Below are 24,628 nucleotides of genomic sequence, written 5' to 3' on the forward strand. Positions count from 1 at the left end.
ATTACAAGATGGCACAAAACATAATCTTAATTTCAGGGCATATGCGTCAGCAATTTAATTTTCTATTTTTATAAGTTTATACAAATAAAGGTTAACGTCCACCTCTCCGTAGCTAATGTGTTAATTATAAATGAAAAAGTAACTCTGTCTGTCTGTCGATATGTCTTTCACGACTATGCCACGGAATATGCTGACAAAATTTGGTACGTTGCAAGCCCCTTGAATGTTAAAATGGAAAGTTAATTCCGTGCGGTATCTATTTAGCCTTTATATATATGTATGTATAAAGGCTAAAATAATATAGCAGAATAACCACGCAATCTGGAATTTTTATTATTTTACCGGTTCAAAATGACATCGTTTCCTATATAATACAATATACAAGGTACCTAAAAAAATATAGGCAATCGGCGCTGATTGTATGTTGCTTCAGATCCCTGAGAAGGCAATCGTAGTTAAGGCTCTTAGGCGACGTTTATAGACGCCTCGTTCGCGTCGCGATCGACAATGTGAGCATATTACCTAGACAAAAGAACTAATTTTAATAAAGACAATTGAGCATTACATACGAACGTGTTTATTACTGATTGAATTCTCTTTATTCTTAGTTTTGGGGTAATTAAGGACTCTTTATTAAGCCAATGGATTTTAATAATAATAACTCGACAATATCAACTGTACGGCGAAATATTCCTCTTGATTTAAAGCTTATTTTGTTATCCTGTTTCACCGAGGGTTGGTTTTATTTTTTATATAATAGTGTAAAACTGGTATGAACACCGGTGAACTTGACGTTGCCGGATAATATCATGTTTATTTGGTTTGTATGTATAAAGTCATTGAGTAAGGTTTTTGTAAAAATGCTTATAAACAATTTACAAGTAAATTAAACCTATAATAATTCAGTAGAAAATATTGCTTATACAGAACATTATTAGAAGGCCGTTAGAACGGCTTGCGAGTTGACCGACGTACCCCGAGCACCCTCTTAGGTATTGGAGGCCCGCATAGTCAACTGCCAACATACCGCTGGATTTTTAGACTTTTTAGTGCATATTTGTAGCACACTTAGCGCCAGTGAGAACCACTTACACATACACTAAACACACCACTCACTTACACATTCCCGTAAATGCTGTCATACAGTCAAAAAAGGACGGATGACGAGCATATGGATCAGCTACCATAGAAGTTGGCATTGTAAGAAGTAAAAACCATTTCCTTTTCAGCCAATGCGCCACCAAACTAGTAATCTGATACATTTTGACATTTATACCTGTTAATTACACTGAGTCATTCACCACTCAATCGCTATTTAGAGATAGACAGCACAACACCCTACCCATATCGCTATTAAATTCTGAAAAATTAAATACAATAACACGAAATTTTTTAGAGATACAAAAAATGTACGCATCTAAATGTTAGAGAAAGATCTTTTCTAAAATAAATGTGCTGTTAACTATGATACAAAGAACACATTGTAGCGGGGCATGTGAGTCCTACGTTGGTTAATTTGGCCATTAAATTTAACAGGCGGAAAGCGGCCCGCCCGTGGAGTCAGAGCAATATTTACGAGCGCTTTCCTGCTTGTTTACTCTCGATTAATATTTAAGTTTGAATTTCGCTTCACATTATATTCAGGATCGTTCCATAAACACACAATTTATTTGGAACGAATGTTATATATTTTTGAATTAAAATGTAATGTCCTTCTAAACGAATTTCGGCCACGAAGACTAATCTCAAAGACTAATTATTTACGCAAATCCAGATGTACGATCTCCTCTCACACTTACAGAGCAAAATGAAGCGGAAACCTGATACGACCAGACAGGGATCAAGCTCGCGACCAACAATTCTAAATGCTTGATTATGAGGCACGGAAATGTAACACGCCCAACCTCTTTTATAAAAATGAACCCCCTTTTTACCGGCCAAGCTCGAGGTTTATATCGAAGCCCTCAAAACTTGCAGCTTTATAATCGGTCATTAGACCAAAGAGTAGTCACGTAATATCTTAAATATAGTTTTCTTACGAAACGTTTATTATCCATATCACTCGACTAAAAAAAATGAACAATCCCAATTCATATTAGATACGAATATACTTTTATGTTAAATACATTGAAGAGTCGTCTGCTTTACATATGCGTTGTCCGTGATTTTGATCACCGTTTAAAACACAATAGTTTATTACAAATATATTCTTTTTTAGTACAACATATCTTAATTTGAACTCTAGATAACCAACCAAAGGCTTGCAACATTTTTAAACGTTAACTAAAAATCCGCATGAAATGTGTGTTGCAAAGGTTAAAAATTTTCATTTACATTCAGCCGCAGCGTTTAGTAAAACGATATTTACTGATAGTTTTTGTTCGACGATAGGTTCCAAAACTTTCCGGGCGGTGCTCCACGAATGCAACTGACCTATTTTCATATTGCGCAATTTGGTACCGAGCTCGCCCCAGCGATTTGTATAAGAATCAAAACATCCTTAGCTTGGAAACTTGATAAGTTTGGAACATATTTTAATCAAATTTCTTTTCGATTTACATTTTAAGGGAACTCTTTTATTTCTAGAGTTATATTTGTATAATTTTCGATGAATATTTTGTACTTTAATTGATTATTTATGGCTATTTATCATTTTCCTCTTACTTAATTACTAAAACTAACTACTATTGAAAATGTACCATGTTGGGCTTAACTAAATTTAGTTAAGCCCAACATGGTACATTTTTAATATAACTGTGAATTTAGCCACATAAACTAAAAGATGGAATACTAATATATTAATCCTATTACAAAATAATATCAACAAATTCTAACATTTAATTATCCTAAAATAGTGTTCAGTTATAAAAACGAACATTTACTAACCAAAAGGCGAAGGTCTCCTCTCCATTTGAAGAGAAAGTTTCGAGCTTATTCCACCACGCTGCACCAGTGCGGGCTGATGGATATACAATTTCAGAAAAGTGACAGTATTTCAGTGAAATTACATACATGCATCCCTCACGATATTTTCCTTCACCACCGAGCACGAGATTAATTATAAGCACATGAAAATTCAGCGATGCTTGCCTAGATTTGAACCTACAATCATCGTTCTAACCAGAAGGTCATCTGGGCTCCTAATAAATGAACATTAAAAACATAACGGCCTGTTCATTAGACGATATTACACAGCAGGACATACAGAAAACATAATTATCATCACATCTGTGTACGGTTAATGTAACCAACATTTACGTACATAAAAAACTTTTCGCACTGAAAGTTTTCATTTACTCTCATTACAGCCCGCAAACGTTCCCGTGCGACTGAAATTAAACAGAATTCGAGCGCACACACGGAGGCTCCCCTCGAGAAATAACTTTGTCTCATCTCCAAATTTAATTTGTATAAAGAACTAGTTTGTGCTTTATTAATTATGTTTTTCAATACGTAACAAACTTTGTTTTTATTTAATTTCAGATTTAAGCAATCATATAATGTAAAAAAAATCATATGCAAGTAATGTTAAAAAAAAATCCGTCTGTTGGTACCAACAACTCATCTTATATTGCCGAAAAGCAATGTTAAGTATTGTTGATTTCAGGTTTGAAGGCTAAGTGAGCCAGTGTAACTAGAGCCACAAGGTACATAACAGCCAAGTTCAAAAAGCGTAGCGTAGTGGCGATGGAAGGGATGGTTAATATTTCTTATAGTGTTAACCACTTACCATCAGGTCAGTTTGAAAGTTTGACAACATATTTTCAATAAAAACAAATAAAGAACAGATACGAAATTCAAAACATGAAAACGCAAAAAACATTTCCACACAGTTGAATTAAATTTAAAGCTACCACCGGTTCGGAAAGTAGACTCTACCGAGAATAACCGACAAGAAACTCAGTAGTTACTCTTTTACACCATTTTAATTAGAGAGTATGTCAGTAAACGATAGGTATTATTTTTATATATCCTGTCTATAAATCAATAAATTCTAAGTCCACGCTTTTTTATCTTTAATAAACTAGAACACGAAATAATAAAAGTCTAATTTATAATAAGATTTAGATACTTTAAACTTAAAAAAAAAAAACATTTAAGCATGTTATTTATTAATATAGATAGATTTTATCATATTTATTGTATAAAAAGTACAACTATTTAAATAAACATTACGTAGGTAATATTACGAAGCAATTTTACGTTTTGACGCATAAAGTCAGCTCATAAATGTCTCAAGGCTCGATATATTCACGGGTCGAAATCCTCTCAGGTCATCGCGTTGTAAATTCTATCCAAGTTAAGGCACGGTACTAAATAATAGGTAAGTTTATAACGCTGCAGGTCCAAAACTACGAGAGGCGTTGGTTATTGCCTGCCGGGAAGGCCTTTAGCGTATTTTACGAATTCAGGTTGGGGTGTCGTTGCTAGGATCGCGCTTGTTTATAGTAACGATTATTTTGGCTTGAAACTTGCATGTCATATTGCAATATTACAATGCAAAATTTTCTACAAAAGTAATGTTACATTGTGAAAATATCACATTTGCAAAAAATATTAAAATAGTTTATCAAAAGCTACTACTAATCAAATAAATAAAATGTAAAAATAAATACTCTTTATACACATAAATTTGACGAGTAACAAGTGAATCTTGGTTACGATCACTGATTTAATTCACGATTGTTTTAAAACGGTTTCCACACAGCAAACAGCTAAGCGAGCGATTGTATTCAGTCTCAGTATTGTTTTGTTTAACATTTCTTACAGTGTTGTCAATGTTTTAAGGGCGCTGATGTACAGTTAATGTCAAGGGGGTCAATTGCCAGTCGAACTCCAATGAGAAAAAAAAATATACAGATTTCTTCACGAGGTGAATTTTAACACACAAATTAATGTGGCAACTCAGTTTTACATAGGCGGATATGAATCCGTTAATCCTCGATTAAAATTCTCGCAATTCATTCACTAAGTCATAACGGTTCTATTCTTCGTGCAAAAGTTAGCATACAATACAACCCTAATACCAATTCGAAGGCCCCTTGCAATGCCAATAATCGTAACCAATATGCGAGACAATAAACCCGAATATGGTTAGGCAAAGTTTCCACCAATACTGGGCGCCAATTCTACTAACAAATTATTACTTTATCGCAATCGAATCAAAACGTAATCGTGGCCGTTCCGCCGTTTTCCTATTCTAACACAACGATCCAGTTGCAATTCCGTCGAACTTGGATCGAAATATAATCGGGTTCCTATAACCGATGTGAATAAGCAGAATTGGTCCTCAGTTACGATTAAGCTGAGGTTTATTTTTGTAAGGAAAGGTCAAAGTTCGATCGGAATGGCATCGGGAACGTATCATACCATTATGTGTTAGTAGAATTAGCCCCTGAATTCCTTCGCAATATCGAACAGTACAAATAAGATAATAGAATTACATTGGGCTCGTATTGTAGGAATTTGTTTTTGAAAAGGACAGAGAAATCCTGCAAATACACCAGCATGGGTTAAGGCGTCCTCGCCCTGTGGGAAGGTATGGATGTAGCTTATTCACATTGTTGGATACATGCTATGACATAGTATATTAGATCAACCGACAAATACAGGTTTTCTCACGATGTTTTCCTTCACCAAGTACGAGTTGAATTATAATCGTTTGCGGGCTTTAAAGCCGGACCACCTTAAGTATTTTTAGATTATTGGAAGAAGTTTATGACTGAAGGTGGATCTGCTGGAATCTATTTATCAATAGAAAAGACGCCTTTTTCAATAGTAGCTTTAAATTTCAAACTTGTGAAAAATACATTTTCTGCGAGACATAATTCAATCAATGATAAAATATTTAAAAAAAACTTTAACTGGGTAAAGCATAAGAACGGTAAGCCATAATAATTAAATAACCTTTCCTTACAATATCATAGTAATATAAAATATAAGTACCTAATAACCTAAGCATTTTTCAAGTTAAAATTCAATAATAAATAGTCCAACTTAGATATGTTTAAGTTATCACTTCTGTCGGGCGTCTCGAGACGCACATTAAGTTTTTTTTTTTTAAACAACCTTTAAAAGAAATTTATTTAATTTTTAAAACGTTTAATAGCAATTCATGTTATTAAGTAATTTACGGTGAATGTAATCGCTCGGCAGGAGTTAGAGAAAATTTTAGCGACGCGACGTTTTAAACTTCGTGTTAAAAGTACAAACATGACAGATATAATAAATAAATCCCGAAGATATTTCACGTCAGTATTTATTAAAGGAGATGTCAGTCTGTCTGTTCGTTAACACTGCTCCAGTTTTAATAAATGGTTTCAACGTTACGAATAGTATTCATTCTTGAAGTTATGATGTATGAATTATTATGTGAATTTATTACAGAGTTATACTGAAAGTTTAAAGTCCTAACGAAAACGACGCGTGTCGGGTTGGTGGAGCCGTTTTGAAAAGAAGATTTATCGAACGCGATCACGCTTACGTGGTTAGCTTCATTGATATACTAATTACGCGACCTGATTTTTAATTGAATATAAATTTTAAGTATCCGTTTTAAAAATATATAAAGTATTTCTATATAACAAGATTCGCGGATTAAAAATAAGCATTTGTGCTCATAGTTCAATCGCACTAGGAAATATTAAGTAATTCTTACAACAAGCAACTAAGGTATATTTCTCCGTGGTACTTGCTCATTGATCCTTCAAACCAAAATACAGCAGCGATAATATACATTATAGCATCGCTGTTTTTGTGAGATTGTTCTACCAAGAAGAAAAGGTACAAAAGCGAGTCTTTAGCACATTTTAATATTTCCAAAACCAAAATTATGGAATAATATCGAGTGCTAATAACAATTATACGATCTAATTTGGTAATACGATACACTTTTAACAGACCCAGTAAGTATTGTCTTGTCAAGTTTCGCCCAAAGTTTGTCTACCTTATAAATGTTCGGTATGAAATAATAAAATATTCAAAACGAAACGGACAGCGTAAATTAGAGGCAGCGCTATTGTTAAAAATTAATATTATTATAAGGGAAAGATGATATAAAACGTTGCCTATTAAAATTTCATAACATTAATTTATCAAACGACTCATTTATACAACTTCAGTTTACATTAAAAATAACGTACGTTATTATCTTCAGATATCTATTTACGTTTGAATTTACGTTTATTTAATTTCAAAGTACTCTTGTCTGGAAATAGCTTTTCCTCACGATTTGACAAGCGATAAATTCCTTCTGTTCTATTTTTTTTTTTAGTGGATTAGTGCGGCCAAATATCACGGTAGTATGCGAAAGCGATGCCATGGCGACCGCCGAAGAGACCGAGAAAGTACAGCTGGTTTTTTTACTGGGTATTCCGGTGTACTAGGACGCATTAGGCGTTCTGGGCACCGGCGAGTCCCACATATACCCCCACACTCTGAGAGAGAGCTCTCTTCTCTCTCTCTTCTCTCTCTCTTCTCTCTCTCTCTCTCTTCTCTCTCATTCTTCTCTCTCTCTCGCTCTCTCTTCTCTCTCTCTCTCGCTCTCTCTTCTCTCTCTCTTCTCTCTCTCTCTCTTCTCTCTCTCTCTCTCTCTCTCTTCTCTCTCATTCTTCTCTTTCTCTTCATCTCAATAATGTTTGTATTTATATATGTAAGTTAGCACACATCGTACGGACTAAATTTACTAAATTTACTACGAGCCAATAGCAATTTATTTTAAAGAGCGATTGCGGATTGACGGAGAGGTGAGAAATAAATAAAATATGTTTATTTTATGTTTAAAAGAACGAAGTCGAACATTTGTAAAAAAATAAAAGCGTAAGCCATACAATACAATTCAATTAAATTATTATTCACCTTGGTACAGCTTTACTTTAATAAAATTCATACGGAAAACCAAACGTAAAAGTATTTAATAATTAATATTGAATATCTTTTTATGAGCCTGAGATTCAATTTTTTCAAAGATTAATAAAATCTGAATAGGAATGAATTTTTAACATAAAGCGCTTTGCATCTAGAACCTTTTCAAATATGCATAAGTATGAAAGGGAAGAGTGACAATCGCATCGTAGCTGGCGTCGAAGCTGCGCAACGCTACGAAAAATTCAAGACTCCGCTGTACAACGCTGAAACCCTGCTTAAACTTCACACTTTTAAAGTAGTTTATCTTCAAAAGATTTATGATATTTTCTTCGCTTAAATCACTAACAAAATCATGCAGTGACGTTCAATATACAATAATAATTCTTACAATAACATTAAATTCACGCTTGTGACGTCAATAGTTTCAATTTAAAACGGGTCAAACTGAAAACCGCAGCTACTCACATAATGTATTAAAACCTCTTTATATTGATTTAATATTTTTATTTTATAAGACAAAAAATACGTCATCTTCACTTCACATAATATTAAGTTATTTAAATTTCAAATGAATTTAAGGTTATATGTTTATTAAGGTCATATATGAAAGATGTGAGTGACGATCGGTTTGAAGATGAGATAGAAAATGTACGGCGACGTCATGCGCCGATATACATCTAAAACTTTAACATTTTCAAAAGCAGTTTATCTTCGGAAGATTTATGATATATTTGCAGCCGTGCTCGCTTATGAGATTCTGTACTGGATTATGTCTTGTTTGCGGACATGTGATGATTTTAAAATTGTAAAAATTTTCACCTCTATTGTATTCAAGCTTAGTTTTAATAGAATAATTTCTATTTTTGAATTATTTTCACATCTGGAGATATTTTGTATGCATCTATACATCTGTATTGAAAAACACTGTTTTTAAGTTAGATAGTCAATTTATAAAAGTAGGTTGGAGATATGTAAAATCAACATACGACCCACAGATGCAGAGCTGTAATGTTTAACGCGTGTAGAACTACGCGGAATAGCTAGTTTTAGATAATAATATGATATGTCTACATATAATAAAAAGCGTCACGTCGTTTTTACGCTTAGATCTTTTAAACTAATCAACGGACTTTAATGCGGTTTCCATAAATAAACAGATTGATTCACGGAGTTCAGGTTCAAATGTATTAAACATGTACGTACAGAAAAGGTGAGAATTTCAACTTTCCTAGACGGAAATAAGCAAGATTTTATTTTTAAGTTTGGCTTCAATCCTTATTGTAACCGTGTGAAACCGGACGGATAGCTAACTTAACATGTGATCACGAGTATATAAATATGATTATTATAATTTGTTTGTTTCCACGTGAAAATTATTCTAACATATAAATAAAGATCGAAGGATTATTTTTATATTACTAACAGTATTTAAAACGGGATATTTACCTTGTTCACGTGATTGATGATTCACGTGAACAAGACATTCGTAGATAATGTCGAAATATCGAGCTCCAACAAATAAAAATAAAAAACATGGTAAATATCCCGTTTTAAATACTGTTAGTAATAAAAAATAACCATGTTAATTTAAAATCTTATTTTTATATATTAGGAATAGAAGAAATAGCTTTAATGTATCATTATATACATAATTGTTTTCCTAGTATTTGGTTACGTTATAACATGACTAATGATGGGGAGGACTATAATATTTGAAATAAAACTAGTTTTTAACGGATTTAATCGCGTATATTAATTATTTTAACATCCCGACGTTTCGAGCACTTTGCAGTGTTCGTGGTCACGGGCAGACTAAACAGAAAACTAGTTTTATTTCAAAGTGTAATAATCGCGAAAATCTAAGACAACATTATATAATATTTGATTTCGTTCATTTCATGTTTATTGTAACCAATCTTATATTCACAACGAGTAACCTAATTAAATGCTTAGCTTTACACACATAGTTGAAGCAAATACTTTAGTCAGGCCCATCGTAGCCCGTTTGGGAACTTGAATATTATTACTAAAATCTCATTATTCTCTGCCACAGATCAGTGACTGCCTTGTTGGTTAGGTTGCTGGAATGTTAACTTATAAGTTTACAAATCTCACGGACCTCGAATAATGTTCCTGATCGGCATTTCAATGTTAGTTGGATATCATGTTTAAAAATTATTAGTGGAAATTTGGCGGGAAAGTCGGCAGTGCTTATGCTTCGGAGTGAATGCAATGTCATTTATCCAGCAGCTCAGCTCTCACCGGTCACTTATTCTAGACAATATAGACTGCTATTATGTTTGCGCCCATATTTGTCCACTATAGTAATCATTGATTAGTGTCTCTTGGGATTAGCGCGATAGTCAAAATCAATCTTCTTTAAGAATTTCATTCACTGGTGATAAGATTAAATATATGTTACTTCCTACGACTTAGGAGGAGTAAGGACTTACCATATGAAAGCCCATTGCTCGCTCGCCTAATCAATACTAATATTATAAATGCTTAAGTAACTCCGTCTGTCTCATATGCCTTTACGGCCAAGTCACAGAACCGAATGTAATTAAATATGATATGAGACAAGCTTGAACCCCAGGGAAGACTAAATTTTTATGCAAATACCTGACGACCGACAACTAATTCGCGGGCGGCAACTAATACTAAATAATATTTAGTGTATTATTTCTGCTAAACTCTCAAAACGGTAATAATATGTCAAAATTAAAAACACGAATGCACCATTTCAATTAATCATTGTTTAAGTAACGCTAACTTCAATTTATTTCATCACGATATTTAATTTGAACACTCATGTCAATCAAACACGAAAAATATTTAAGCCCCGTTGATTATATGATTACGAATAAATCATGTACGATAAAAATAATTATCATCGTTTAATTTTAAATTTATATTTGTTCATACTCACATTTTCATTTTAATATCACGCTGAACGCATTAATTAAATCGGTCGGGACGTTCCAAATATTACCTGAGGTCAGATCGGGGCACTTACCTGTAATAATAAAATTTGTAAAATTAAAATTTAAACAAAACGATTTACACACATTAATGTTTCCTACGTCACGGGGCTCATGGACTTCAAAGGTTTTGTGTGCGAAGATTATTTTCCGGACCACTGACGCTATTTGCTTTTTAACGGCTTTCTTCTTAGTATGGAAATTTTATTTATTATGTTAATATATTTCACAAAAAGGGGAAGAAGTATTACAAGCTGCATCGTTGTCTAATGGGCCATTAGTGTTGTGCCGTTACTTAAAATTTTCTTATCAAGGTCTATGTTGTCGATATTGTTTTAATAATAAGTAAAATAATTTAAAAACTCCATTTATAATGATCGTTTTTTGCTACGTAAATTGGTAATAGTCCCAAACTATTGTTTTAATACAATTCATACGGATATAATATGTCATATTTGTAAATACTGTTAGACAAATCATACTGGAAAATCCTGCATGTGTAGGGAGAAGTTCAGCCATATGTGTAACATCCGATATTGAACCAGCGAAGTGAAATAAGCTTCGAACCTTTCCTTGAGAGAGGAGACGTTTGCCCAGGAGTGGGACACATGCGAGTTGTTACGCTTTTACTTGAGTATAAATTCGTACTTTTATAATATAACTGAAAATTTTCCATGACATAGTAAGCTGTTTATTACTCGTAAATATACATATAAACTGGTATCATCGCTCTTATGGATAAATAACATCTTTGCTTTCGTTTTTCTATGACAAGTGAAAAGGGACGGAAAGAGTGTAACGGGAACCCGTTAAACGCGCGCTATTTGATTCGACCAATGAGCGCACAGTGCTTGACATGGCCGTCAAACGGTACACAATTCAAAGAGGATATAATGTCAATCTTGTTTATTACCAACGTGACATGTCATATGCTACATCATATATACCGTAAGACCCGCTCGTTTGTTTTTGGATGGTTAACATCTTACCTGTCGCTTTCCTGCAATCTCCGAGACTAATATCGTGTAGGGGTCGCTCGGTTTTTTATGTTCGTGTTTTATTTCTTCTGTCTTTTAAGAAGATGCTTCTTAAAATATTAGCATATAAATTAAAAAAAAAAAAAATTTTTTTTTGGTAGAGCCTACATCATATTTACTTTTATTAAAATTTTAAGAAATAAAACCCTAAGAGTGGAAAAATACGGAATGATTTTTTTATAATTTTTTCAGGTTACTATTTCAAGGCGATTTTGTAGTTTGGTTAAATTTATATATAATTATCCCTAAGTACACGCAAGTGTATTCAGTGCCTTTGGTGCGTATTTTCTGTTATTTGAATTTAGGTCATTTTAATGTTTTCATTTCCCGGCAGCAAACGTGTTATATAAAGTAAAAGCGTCAGGTATCGGTTGCTGGTTGCTTGTCAAAAACAATGGGGAAAGTGAGCCACGATCAAACGGACAATTAGCTACACCGATTACCCAACGCGCTAAAGAACAAAAATAAACGTTATTCAGACCATGTGATGGTTAATTGAGAATTATACAATCTTAGACAACGTCAGTGCATGCTCAATTATTTCATGATATATTTTTTTTATGATATCGGTAGGCGGACGAGCAATTAGGTCACCTGATGGTAAGTGGTCACTACCGCCCATAGACAATGGTGCTGTAAGAAATATTAAAAATTCCTTACATCACCAATGCGGCATCAACCTCGGGAACTAAGATGTTATGTCCCTTGGGCCTGTAGTTACACTGGCTCACTTACCCTTCAAAGTTCAAACCGGAACACAACAATACTGAGTACTGCTGTTTGGCGGTAGAATATCTGATGAGTGGGTGGTACCTACCCAAACAGGCTTGCACAAAACCCTAAGTCAACCCCACCAAGTAAATATCAGATCATTGTTTTTGACATTTAAATGATTTTGATTAAAATGGTCATCTGGGCTAAGCCACTCTCACCAAGGCGGTATGATGAAATTGATATGATTTTTTATCAATGAATATCTTAGAAGTAGCATGGATGGTAACGTTCTCATATCGAAAATATGCTACCAATTATTAATAAAATTAGTAATTTCTGTTTTATACGAAGCATGATTAAATTTGTGATACGATTTCGACGTGTCAATTCGATGAGGAAGGTAACAAAATGTTCTCGTAACGTGTGGATAATCCTTTTCTTGATAAACTGATATCCTTCTGACTGATTTCTGAACCAGGAGGCAACTTGCGTGTGAGATATTAAAGTGTTCGAGTATATGCGCACACCCAGATCTATTTTCTACTCTTATAATCCGATGAGACGGCAATTTTATATGACCGAAGTGAATCGAGACCCAAGAACCACTAGCGTTACATTATTTCTAAAACACGTTCTAAGTGTTACTGCTTTCCAAACGGCACTACCAAATTCGAAGTACAGTCTACTTCGGAGGATCTCTTAACAGAAAAACCAAAAAAAAATTGAATGACCCGACGCAGGGATTTAAATAAGGAACTCCGGATCTGTATCCGTTATTTTAAGCCACTAAACCAACGAAGTCGGCTAAAAGGCATGTGCCGTGATAATAATGTAATAAAAATTCAATAAGTAATAATATTTATACTATGAAAACTTTCTTTTTTTTATAGTTATTTAGTAGTAAAATATTCTATCAATTAAATAACGTTAATATTTTATGTATCTATAATCTGACGAATACAGTTAATAATTTTATACAACAAAATACTTTATTTCAATTAAATTGTGATTGTACTTAATTGGGTATTCGGGTAGCTTTGAACCGTTTGAAGTTCAAATAACGAACATAAAATATTTTAATGAATGTCATGTCAAATATCATTGCACAATTATTATAACTGCGTTAACAAAAGCACCAAATTGAGAATAATAAAACAAAATATAATTACAATAAATAATTATGTATAATATAAGGAAAACATAAATACATAAATATCTTTTTCGTGTTAGGTAAGATAAAGTGAAGACGTATTTAATTTTAACACTGTCTGTCGTAGAGTTAAAAAAACTCTAAACTAACTTTAATAACATAGATTTCATATAAATAAAGTGATCAAATATACTACTTATAAATAATACAATACCTAATATACTATTTTTAAAATATCAACACTGATATATACAGATAGATAAGGACTCATACTCTTTCTGTCTGTTACATTTTAACGGCCATACCAATATACAGTATTTGACGACATTTAGTTTGAAGGGACGTTGAGCTCCAAGGAAGGACATTGGCAACATTATTATGCCTAATGCAGCGGCGCATATTATTTACTAAACTTAGAGTCGGAAAATGATCTGTTTGTTTTATTTTAACTCACAGAATTAGAAAATTTTGACAAGCTTTATACGAAAATACAGATTTATATAATAATCGGTTGTTAGTAATAAAAAAAACTACAATCAAAAACTAAAGAACAACAAAAAATATCATTACATTATAAATAATTGACCGAAATCTTTAAACAGATACCTAACACTATAAGAGGCCTGATAACACAGACCACAGTATGTGTCGACCCTTATCGAGTACAATGGTCCAAGTCCAGATAGTGGACCACTCTCGAGATTGCCACTATTGAAACGCCATGAATGCCTCTATCTTGGAACATAGAAATTATTATCCATTGTTGCGATGGATTGGGCTCACTGATTACTCGTTCCAGATGACACTTCTAACAGTGGACAATAGTTTCTTAGCGTACTTTTGTTTTAATTCACATCATTTGAATAAACTGAAAGACGTTTTTACTCGCAGCGAATGGTCCAGCTTTGTTGGAAATAATTTATGTGACGTCATAATAATTTTGTCTACAACAAAAGAAGCTCGAGAACTATATTTACGGTCGTTTTCATCTTAGAAATGTTTATATGAAATCTTCTAGGATTTCATTTTAATGTTTTATATAAGATAATTATTAAAAGTTATCGGTGTAATCATAACAAAATTCCAACATAAAGTCAGCCATTAATTGCGAGTTTCTTAATGAAGACTAAAATTGAGTAATTAAAAGTTTTGCGTTTATAACTTTATATTTTCACAAGAATCTATACTCTTGAATCAATATTTTATCAATAACTAATTAAGAAATAATATATTTAACGACGTTAATATCAGCGAAGCATCGATTTTAAATACGTTAAAATGCGTTTGAAATTAGTGTGGAGCTCGTGTTTCAGTAAATGTACTCAAAATTTAAACGAAAAAAGTGCGGGAGTTCTAATACTTCTCCTGCTTAACATTTATACAAAGAAGAATAATATTTAGTATTTAATATGATTAGATATATGACTGCCTTTCTAGCTAATAAATATTAATCGTTATATTGTTTGTATTCAATACTAAAAGGATTTTTTGTCTATACCATGTAATAACACGTCTTATTACCTCCACAATGGTAGTAGAACTGGTTAATATTTCGCCCAGATTAGGGATTACGACGATTAATCAAGGAAATGTTGCTAGCATTCTTTTCACAAATCATGTCGTGATTTTTTTCATTAAACATTATTAATTTTATTATCTATGTACATACTTATTTATCATATATTTAAATAAGAATATATAAATAATTATTTAGATTATTTTCCTGATATTGTTTTCCTTGTTTAAAAACTAAGTTAGCACTAGTTTATTTTCCAATAACATTCGTGATTTTTTTATAGAATTAGTTTTCTAAAATAACTTTGATGTGTATTATTTAAAATGTATATAATATATTAATTTAGGTTTGCGAATAGTTGTTACATTTAGTTATAATTTTACATAATATAAACACTTTAATTTTAATACACTTTAAAGCAAAAAAATATGTACACACATAATATCAGGACCGGATTTGGAGGTCTGGAGGCCTTGGTGCCACAAAGGAGTGCAGGCCCCGGGAAACGGAGGAGCGGAGGCCCCTAATTATTATTTTACAAATTAATTTGAACATTCATTTCTAATAGTAAAATTAGTTAATAATTTTTACTCTTTATATCAGTGTCTTTTAAAACAGTAATTAGTGATATTATTATAATTTGACTATATCCAGATATTTAAACATATACATTAAAATTGTTAACTCGTGCAGACTCCAGAGCAGTTGCCCAGGTTGCCCTAACCTAAATCCGGCCCTGCATGCCTGCATACAGTATGTATGCAACGAAGGTTGTGAGCCAACATTATATAATACTCCATCAATGTAGACGTCTGGACTGAACTGCTGATTATATTTTCCTCGACATTCAAACCAATAGGAAACATTTTAAATATTTCCACTCGGCTACACTTTATAATTAGCACGCATATATTTATTTCACATATTCGTGACGTATTTATACATGAACGGCCTCAGTTGTAAACGTCGATTATCGGATGTTTAGTTAAACACTGATTTCTGTTTTCCTGCTTTCATTGATTTGACATTCGAAGGAAGGAGTCAGTGTTTTTTTTTAATCAATTGGTAGGCGGACAGGCAAATGTGCCACCTGATGGTAAAGTGGTCACCAACGTCCATAGACATTGTTTTGTGACTGTTTTTACACTAGCTCATTCGCCGTTTAAACCGGAACACAAAAGTATTGTTGCTTGGCGGTAGAATATTTGATGAGTGGCCGAGAATTGTGGCCGAGGCGATTGAGAAGGGCTTGCACAAAAATTTGAATGAGTATGTCAAATGTGCCGGGTATTGTAAGTACGCTGTCAATTCTAGTATCTAAGTTGTTCCGACGAACTTTATTCAGACTGAGTATTTTTATGACTCGCATCCGACAGATGATGCTGCCGAGGTCACTTTGGCCAACAGTTACCATTACTTTTAAAAAGAAAAATATTTTTTTATGAAGTTTTTAGTCTGTCTTTTTTACTCTGTGTAACAGAATACACCGGATTATATGATAGCACGCTGCTTTAAGGCTAGTATCTGATATTTGTACACAAACTGAATCTGGTCTTGCTTCTCAAGCAATCGTCATAAGTAAGTGTCATTAGAAGCTGAGGCAATTCTCACCAACCGAGCTCTTCGAGGGCTATAAATGTCTTACGAAGTAATCCTCTTCAAGTCAAAGCAAAGGGGGTGGCAGACCGCGATCTTGGAAGTCTGAAGACAAAATCCTTCTTTAGTATGGCTTAAGATCGCTAGTCGGCGCTGAAAGATATACTACAGAGGTGCTAATCCGCTTGGCTTTGTTCGAGTCCTTAATATTAAGGTACAACTCAGAATACCTAAGAAGTAGAAAAAACGACGAGATACCATACCGCTCTGCTTCTGAGAGCCATAGCGTCATGTTATGTATTCTATAAATTTTCGCAATTAAAGACCTAAAACTCTGAGTAAACAAAAATTCTAATTCGTCTGGTAAGCCCTGCTAACTCTTTTAAGCAATCAAATAAACTCTTAACCTTTAAAATATTAACAAAGAAAAATAGTATTTATATAATAACAGTAGAGCTATTTTATAAGAAGGAACTTGAAACTCAACGTATGCGTGAAATGTTAGAATTTGATATAGAAATTTGACTTAAGTGATTATAAAATTTATAGGACACACGTATCAAAATGGCATATCGGTCGTTTGTCAATATTTCACAATAATTATATAATATTATAAAAAATACGAAGTGAATTCTTACATAATCGTCCTATTTAGATTTTATTTAAGTAAAATTAATCTACACATATAATAAAATTAGTGTACTCTGTTTGTAATATTAAAATAACCGCTTTTTGCTAAATGCATAGTAGTATAATTAGCTTTTTGCTAAGTACATATTGAATTTTTGTGTCTGTCTGTCTGTTTGTTCCGGCTAATCTCTGGAACGGCTGGACCGACTTGTAATAGCGAGTAACTTAGGCTACAACATTATTTTTTTTGTTAAATTCAAACGCGCACGAAGTCGCGGGCACAGCTTGTTCAAAATAAATAAAATAAATGTTTCCGTTTTTAGTTTAATTAACGAACAATCAGCGCTGGAGCTTGTTAATTGTGCGGTCACACAGAGCGAAACCATCATGTCGTTTACACGTTAACTTTAATTTTTGTGTTTTTTTTTTTATTATAAATAAATTTTCTTCACGAAGGCGTAAGTCAAACAGTGGGTAGATTTATATACGTTTATTCATAACATGTACAACTTGCCTTTCTTTCTTGTTTTCTTGTATCTTAACGTTGCCTGGAAGATATATCATCGATAACGATATGAAACCTTTCTTTCTTTCCTTTACGTTAAGGTTGCCTGGAAGAGATGTTATCGATAAGGATGTGAACATCGAATAAGCGCGCTTGGGGATGTGACCGACTCGTACGCCATGACGGCAATCGTTATGACGTCACCATATGTCGTCCATCCGCTCCCTTATAAGCGTAGCTCAGGACAACCTATCTGTACTAATATTATAAATTCAAAAGTAGCTCTGACTATATGAAGCCAGGATAAACCCCAAGTATTAATGGACATAGGCTACTTCTAACACCTGACGACCAACTCCTGAAACACGAACGAAGCCGCGGCCGATAACTAAATCAATATATGTAGGTACTTCGATGCTGTTTTAAATAAATAAATAAATATATATTGGACAACATCCCATACATTACTCTGATCCCAATGTAAGTAGCTTAAGCACTTATGTTATGGAAAATCAGAAGTAACGACGGTACCACAAACACCCAGACCCAAGACAACATAGAAAACTAGTGAACTTTTCTCGTAGTTCGGGAATCGAACCCGGGACCTCAGGAGTGGCGTACCCATGAAATCCTGTGTACACACTACTCGACCACGGAAGTCGTCAAATGTTTTATTGTAATAATAGGAAAAATGTATTTGTTTAATTAAAGAAAGTACGTTTTGTTATACTCAATACTTATTTAATGGTTTTATTAATAATAAACTTAAATATTTTACTTCTACCGGACTCGTCTAGAATTGGCTACATTTTCATACTTCCATCGGTGTAAATGGTATTTAAACTCAAATTTAGATATACTTCACTGAAATTGACTTTTATGTGAAATTTTTGTACCGTTATTTTACAAACATGTCTCGTCTGATTTTCGTATGCTACTAGCGGCTTGGAATGTGAATTCTACCGAGACGAAACCGCTAGAAACTGAGAAGCTACTCTTTTACATTACTTCAACACATAAATACACATAAAGTATATACACATATATATGACCTATATATATGACAATATTATTACAAGTCACTTTTTTTATTAACTGACGTTATTAGTTACAGTTTAATGAGAGATAGCTGAATTAAAAAACCACGTAGTCGACGTAATTTCAACGCTTCATCTCCATTCTATTGGAAACATTTAAACATATCGCGAACACCCCATACTTTGTCCAGACCTTGTCTTGTCTTTGTCTGTTACTTCGTTTTTATTTACACATATGATAAAAAAATGATGATGATTTTGCTCCATAAAATTTATATAAAATGACATAATTAACAATAAAGTATTCTCATGCAAATGTTATTATTACGTTTTCCACTCCGCTCGCCTACACTACACTAGGTAATATTTATGGTTTTCCATGGCTAACATAACTCGTAAATCCGCCACGCCCGCGCCATTTGCTTGATAGACCATGGCGTAGGTGCGCCGTAAAGAAAGCCATGCTTAACTCGGTCACGCACATTGAGACGAAATACAACATTTCGTTGGATGCTTCCGTTGTTAATAATAACAAATGGTTTTTTATTGAGTAGTATTAATTGCTTGTATGCTATGGATAATTTTATGTAACTTCTGTTCACCATAATAAAAATAGTTTATTAAATTTTCAAGTTATTTAACTTTCTAAGTTACGAAGATCTCTACCAACTTGTACCTACTAAATTGACCAAAACAATGTAGTTGGAAAAAAGGTGCGGCACTTCTGTCGATAAGCAGTTCAACTATTTATATAAAATATGGCGGCGGACAATTAAATGGGCTACTAAATTTGAAGTAGTCACCACTGATCAATGACATTGGAAGCGCCAGCGCCGTTGGAAGTTTTACACCAACAATGCGCCAACAATGTTATGTCTCTAGTGCCTGTACTTCACTCACCCTTCAAACTTGAACACAACAATACTAAGTATTACTGCTTGGTGGTAGAACATATGAGTTAGTAGTACCTACCCAGAAAAGGCTACAATATCCCACCAAGAAAGTTATTGCTTCTTTAATCTATTTGTTTGTTCGCGCCAAAATAAGAACAACTTCATAAACAGACTTAACGCTTGATTGTATTATCAAACATTAGGTTAAACATAATTGTAAGAAAAGGAAATTAAATTAATAACATAAAGTACAGATAAATTACAGCCGTAATATAAATATTAAAATTTAAAATCAACTCAAAATCAAAATATACTTTATTCAAGTAGGCTTTTACAAGCACTTTTGAATCGTCATTTAACAAAGTATATTAAGTGAAGCTACCACAAGCAATGTAGATTCTACCAAGAACCGACATGAAACTCCGTAGTTACTCTTTTTCAATATCTAAAATTACAGTCATGTTAGTTAAATACGATTATATATGTATGTAATATATCCTGCCAGGAAGTCAACAAGCATTAACTCCACGCTTTTTTATCATATATGTATATAATCTTGTATCTAATAATATGCCTTCTTTAACAATGTATTTTTTTACAAATGAGTTGAATTTATGAAACGGCAAAGTTAAAAATTATTATGTAAAGAAGGTAATTAATGGCAGACAAAAATTTCTCAAAAAAAAGAAACCAAGTAACAAATTTTCAAGGCCTAATCTGGGTTTTCAAGTACTTCTGGAACTTCTGGTTGTATTGAAACATTGTTTGGTTAATCCGCAACAACATTTCAACAATGTTCCAATTAAACAGAAAGTCAAAAGTTTTTATGAAATTTTCTATTTAAGAAATTGGTAATAAAACGTTCGTATCGAAACTATTCCAGATAAAAAAAAATATGTATTCGTAATTATTAATTTTTTAATTTGAGATGAAAAAAAAAACCGGTGGAGTTCCTTCCGCCAGTTCTTCGTGATTCCGAGGTGTGATTTATATTCGAACCGGTGTTAGATTTATGATTTAGAACAAATTTGAAGCTACAATATAGAATGCAGATTTTGTCTTTGACACTGATAAAAACAATCAATTATGTGTCCTATTTAAGTTTTTAATTAGACCGTAAATTCTATGAGAGAATTCACATCGGACATAATCAGTTGAATTGTACATTGTTAGTTTATAAATAAATTAGTGACCCTTTCACGATATTTCGGGTCACTAGATCAATATTTATCCATTGTTGACGACCTCCATGGTCGAGTAGTGGTTTTCATGGGTACTCCACTCCGAGGTCCCGGGTTCGATTCCCGGCCGAGTCGATGTAGAAAAAGTTCATTAGTTTTTTATGTTGTCTTGGGTCTGGGTGTATGTGGTACCGTCGTTACTTCTGATTTTCCATAACACAAGTGCTTTAGCTATTTACATTGGGAACAGAGTAATGTATGTGATGTTGTCCAATATTTATTTATTTATTGTTCTATTTATTTTTAAAATAAAACGGTATAATGTTAATCACTACTTGTATTACAGTAGAACTGTTAATCCTATTTTGTGTTATTTATTTAGTGATATATTTAAATTGTAGATTTATAAAATACATTAAATTAAAATAATAATAGTATATAAAATTAACAGCATGTATATATATCTAATTATATATAACTATATATATATATATATATATATATATATATATGTAAAATAACTGCTGGGCTAAAGCCTCCTCTCCCTTTAAGGGAGCTAATGCTCCAATGGGAGTTGGCACAATAAATAAATAAGTAAATTACATTAGTAATATAATTCTATTATATTTATAGTATATGTGTAAATATTATGTAATAATAGGAACAGCCGGTTAATATTAAATACATTTAAAAAATAATCGACAGCGATTTATCTGGCCGGCCACTGGCCGCATAATCATTCATTCAATATCATTTATAACTTTAAAAAAATACTTCAATAATTTTTATTAAAATTTAAATATTTCAATAATAATTTAAATAATTTCGAATATGGAACTTTCATAAATTTAATAAAGTATAACGGCAGTTCTATTTAAAGTTTTACTACACTGAAAGCGCAAGTACAATTCACGTAACGTATACTGGTTTGCTGGTGCCAGTATCCGCTAGTTAACGAGTTTTAACTGTTACGACTATTAAACAGAAAGCTCTGAAGGCGTAACCGGTTTATCATCAAATTGCTAAACTTTTTTTTTTTTTTATTTTTTTTATTTATTTATTAAACCAAAAGAACAATACATTAATTTTTAGTTACTACAATTAACAATAAATTTACGTGAAGTTATTTAAATTCAGAATTTTTGTTAAATTAACCACCCGCTCGTTACCAATGGAAAAACGACTTCCTCGACTGCATTTTGAGGTTATTTGATGCGCGGGTTGGTCAAGTTTAAGAATATTTGGTTTTCCGTCGAAAGAGTGACATCCCGGTGTCCGGAAGCCGACCGGGATTAAATCGGTCAGGAAATCATCATCACTAATGGAAAGGTTTTGAAAGATAACAATAGAGTAACTATATATACCAGACCACGTGATATAGAAACTAGTTTCCGTTCGCGTGAGAAGTGGGAGGGAAGTGGTAGATACCCCCATTTTCTATTTCTGTATACTGGACAACGTGTAAGCATTTAAGCGTAACAAATAAATAAACTAACTTTCGCATTATAAAATCGTTTAGATTACATCCATTAAAACATTCAAACACTTGATGTAATTAGCTTAAATAAATATGCTATAAAAAAAATTACGAACAATACAAAAACACACAAACATTTGATCTCAGAAATCGCACGCTCATATATAATTTAAAACTCGAAACTCTATAATTAAATTACGAAGTTCCAAATTGACAAAACACGAAATAGTCGCATAAAGTTCACGTTGAACAATATAATTACCTATACAGAGTGACAAGGATACGACAACAATTAGAAGAGCGAGAGATGGTTTTTTTTTTTAATTTTACAAGGTATAAATAAAGGAAAAGTTACTTTCATATATTCTTATATGTAACCTTTTTATTTGATAAGCATATTTTAATATGATCTGTGACGCCTCGATGGACGAGTGGATAGAATTTAAGACCGCTGATTCCCATATCCTGGGTTCAAACACCAGGTCGGGCCGATAAAAAGCTATTTGGTTTTTTTAAGGAAAAATTCTCAGTATCAGTCCAGAGTTACAAGTTAGAAAAGTGTGTACACTCCCGTGACTCGGTTAGTATGTCAAGCCGTTGGTCCAGCGTTTGAACTCTTTTCGGTCGTGTGTAGTTAGTCCCATCGAATTATGAGAATGAGGCAATAAAGAATCTTGCGTTGTTGGGTGATATGCCGGCCGCCGTGGCTAAACCCGTAAGTACGATATAATAAAAGAGCCATGATAACCCTAACCCTATTCTGAGAATATTTCAATGAGCTCAATAATTTTTCATCTAAATTTAATATAAGAACAATATTATAATAATTGTGGGCATACGTGTTATTGGTTGGTTGTTATATATATATACACATATATATATAATTTCTTTAGCGAGGCTTGTGTCGTTATTGTTGGTGCTGGGATACTGAGAAACTTGTTCGATCTCGAGGAAAGTCAATAAATACTATATTTTAGTTAAAAAAACATACAACCCCGATAATATCTTGAAGATAGAACATTATATATGTAATGTTGTCCAGTAAACATATATCGAGAACAACCAGGTCTATATTAAATTTTAAACGCCAATACATTAAAAATACATATTTAAAAACATTTTATATTCGGTATTTAAACAAAGATTGTTGTAAATCGTTAAATCATAACATTTATGAATTAATCTCAATATTCGCCTGGATGACTATAGCACTGTTTAATGCAAAGTATCTTTATTTTAATAGTGATATTAAAATGCTTCACTATGAAAATTATCCACACCACGGAATGGTTTGGATAAATTTGACGTCACAACTTAACGGTTCCAGCGTTACTAATTCCGATGATATAGTTACCGGTCCAGGTAATATTGATGAGGCACTTGAGCATAGAAACTTGCTGGGCGAATTTACAAACGAACAAGTCACGTGGCGGGATATAAATTGCACAAATTATTAACAGACCTACAGATTTTAAGTAAATGTTATAAGATTTCCCATTTTTAATATGAATGTAATATAATTTACTAATCCAATATCATAAAGTAAAAAAGTAAAAATAAATAAGTCTGTAGTTGGTCCGCAGCTGAGGTGCCTCAATTTTTTGAAGGTTTTGAGCTAATTCAACCACGCTGTTTCTATGTTAGTAGATCCATTACCAATTTAAGTCTCACATACTTTTGTATACTACAGTGCAAGTCACTGTAATCACACTTAGGTGTAAATTTTACGAGAGTAAGTATATTTTCAGCTCATTAAACACTCTTTAGAGCGCCTTAATTTTAAATATAATTAAGGCCTGATATAAATTAATAACCATTTTTTTAAAAATATGTCATGATTTGATTATAAAATACGATAACGATAACGAAACGATAAACGTTTGATATTAACGAAAAATATTTTTCTAGGTAATTAAAAAATATTTTTATTGAAAAAAAAAACCACTAGACATGGTATAATACATATCGTAGAAACAAATGCTTTATGACTGTTTCGACACCTTTGCAACAATTCACATAATGACACGTTTTAGTGGGGTAAATAT

The 24,628-nt window shown here is 32.7% G+C and overlaps 1 protein-coding gene across 3 annotated transcripts in view; it reads right to left on the reverse strand.

Annotated features, from left to right (window-relative positions):
• Positions 1 to 24,628, reverse strand: part of LOC125069691 (atypical protein kinase C) — a 214,929-nt gene that overhangs the window by 162,828 nt on the left and 27,473 nt on the right. The window lies entirely within an intron of this gene.

The sequence above is a fragment of the Vanessa atalanta genome, chromosome 16, assembly GCF_905147765.1.
Source record: "Vanessa atalanta chromosome 16, ilVanAtal1.2, whole genome shotgun sequence".
Taxonomy (NCBI): domain Eukaryota; kingdom Metazoa; phylum Arthropoda; class Insecta; order Lepidoptera; family Nymphalidae; genus Vanessa; species Vanessa atalanta.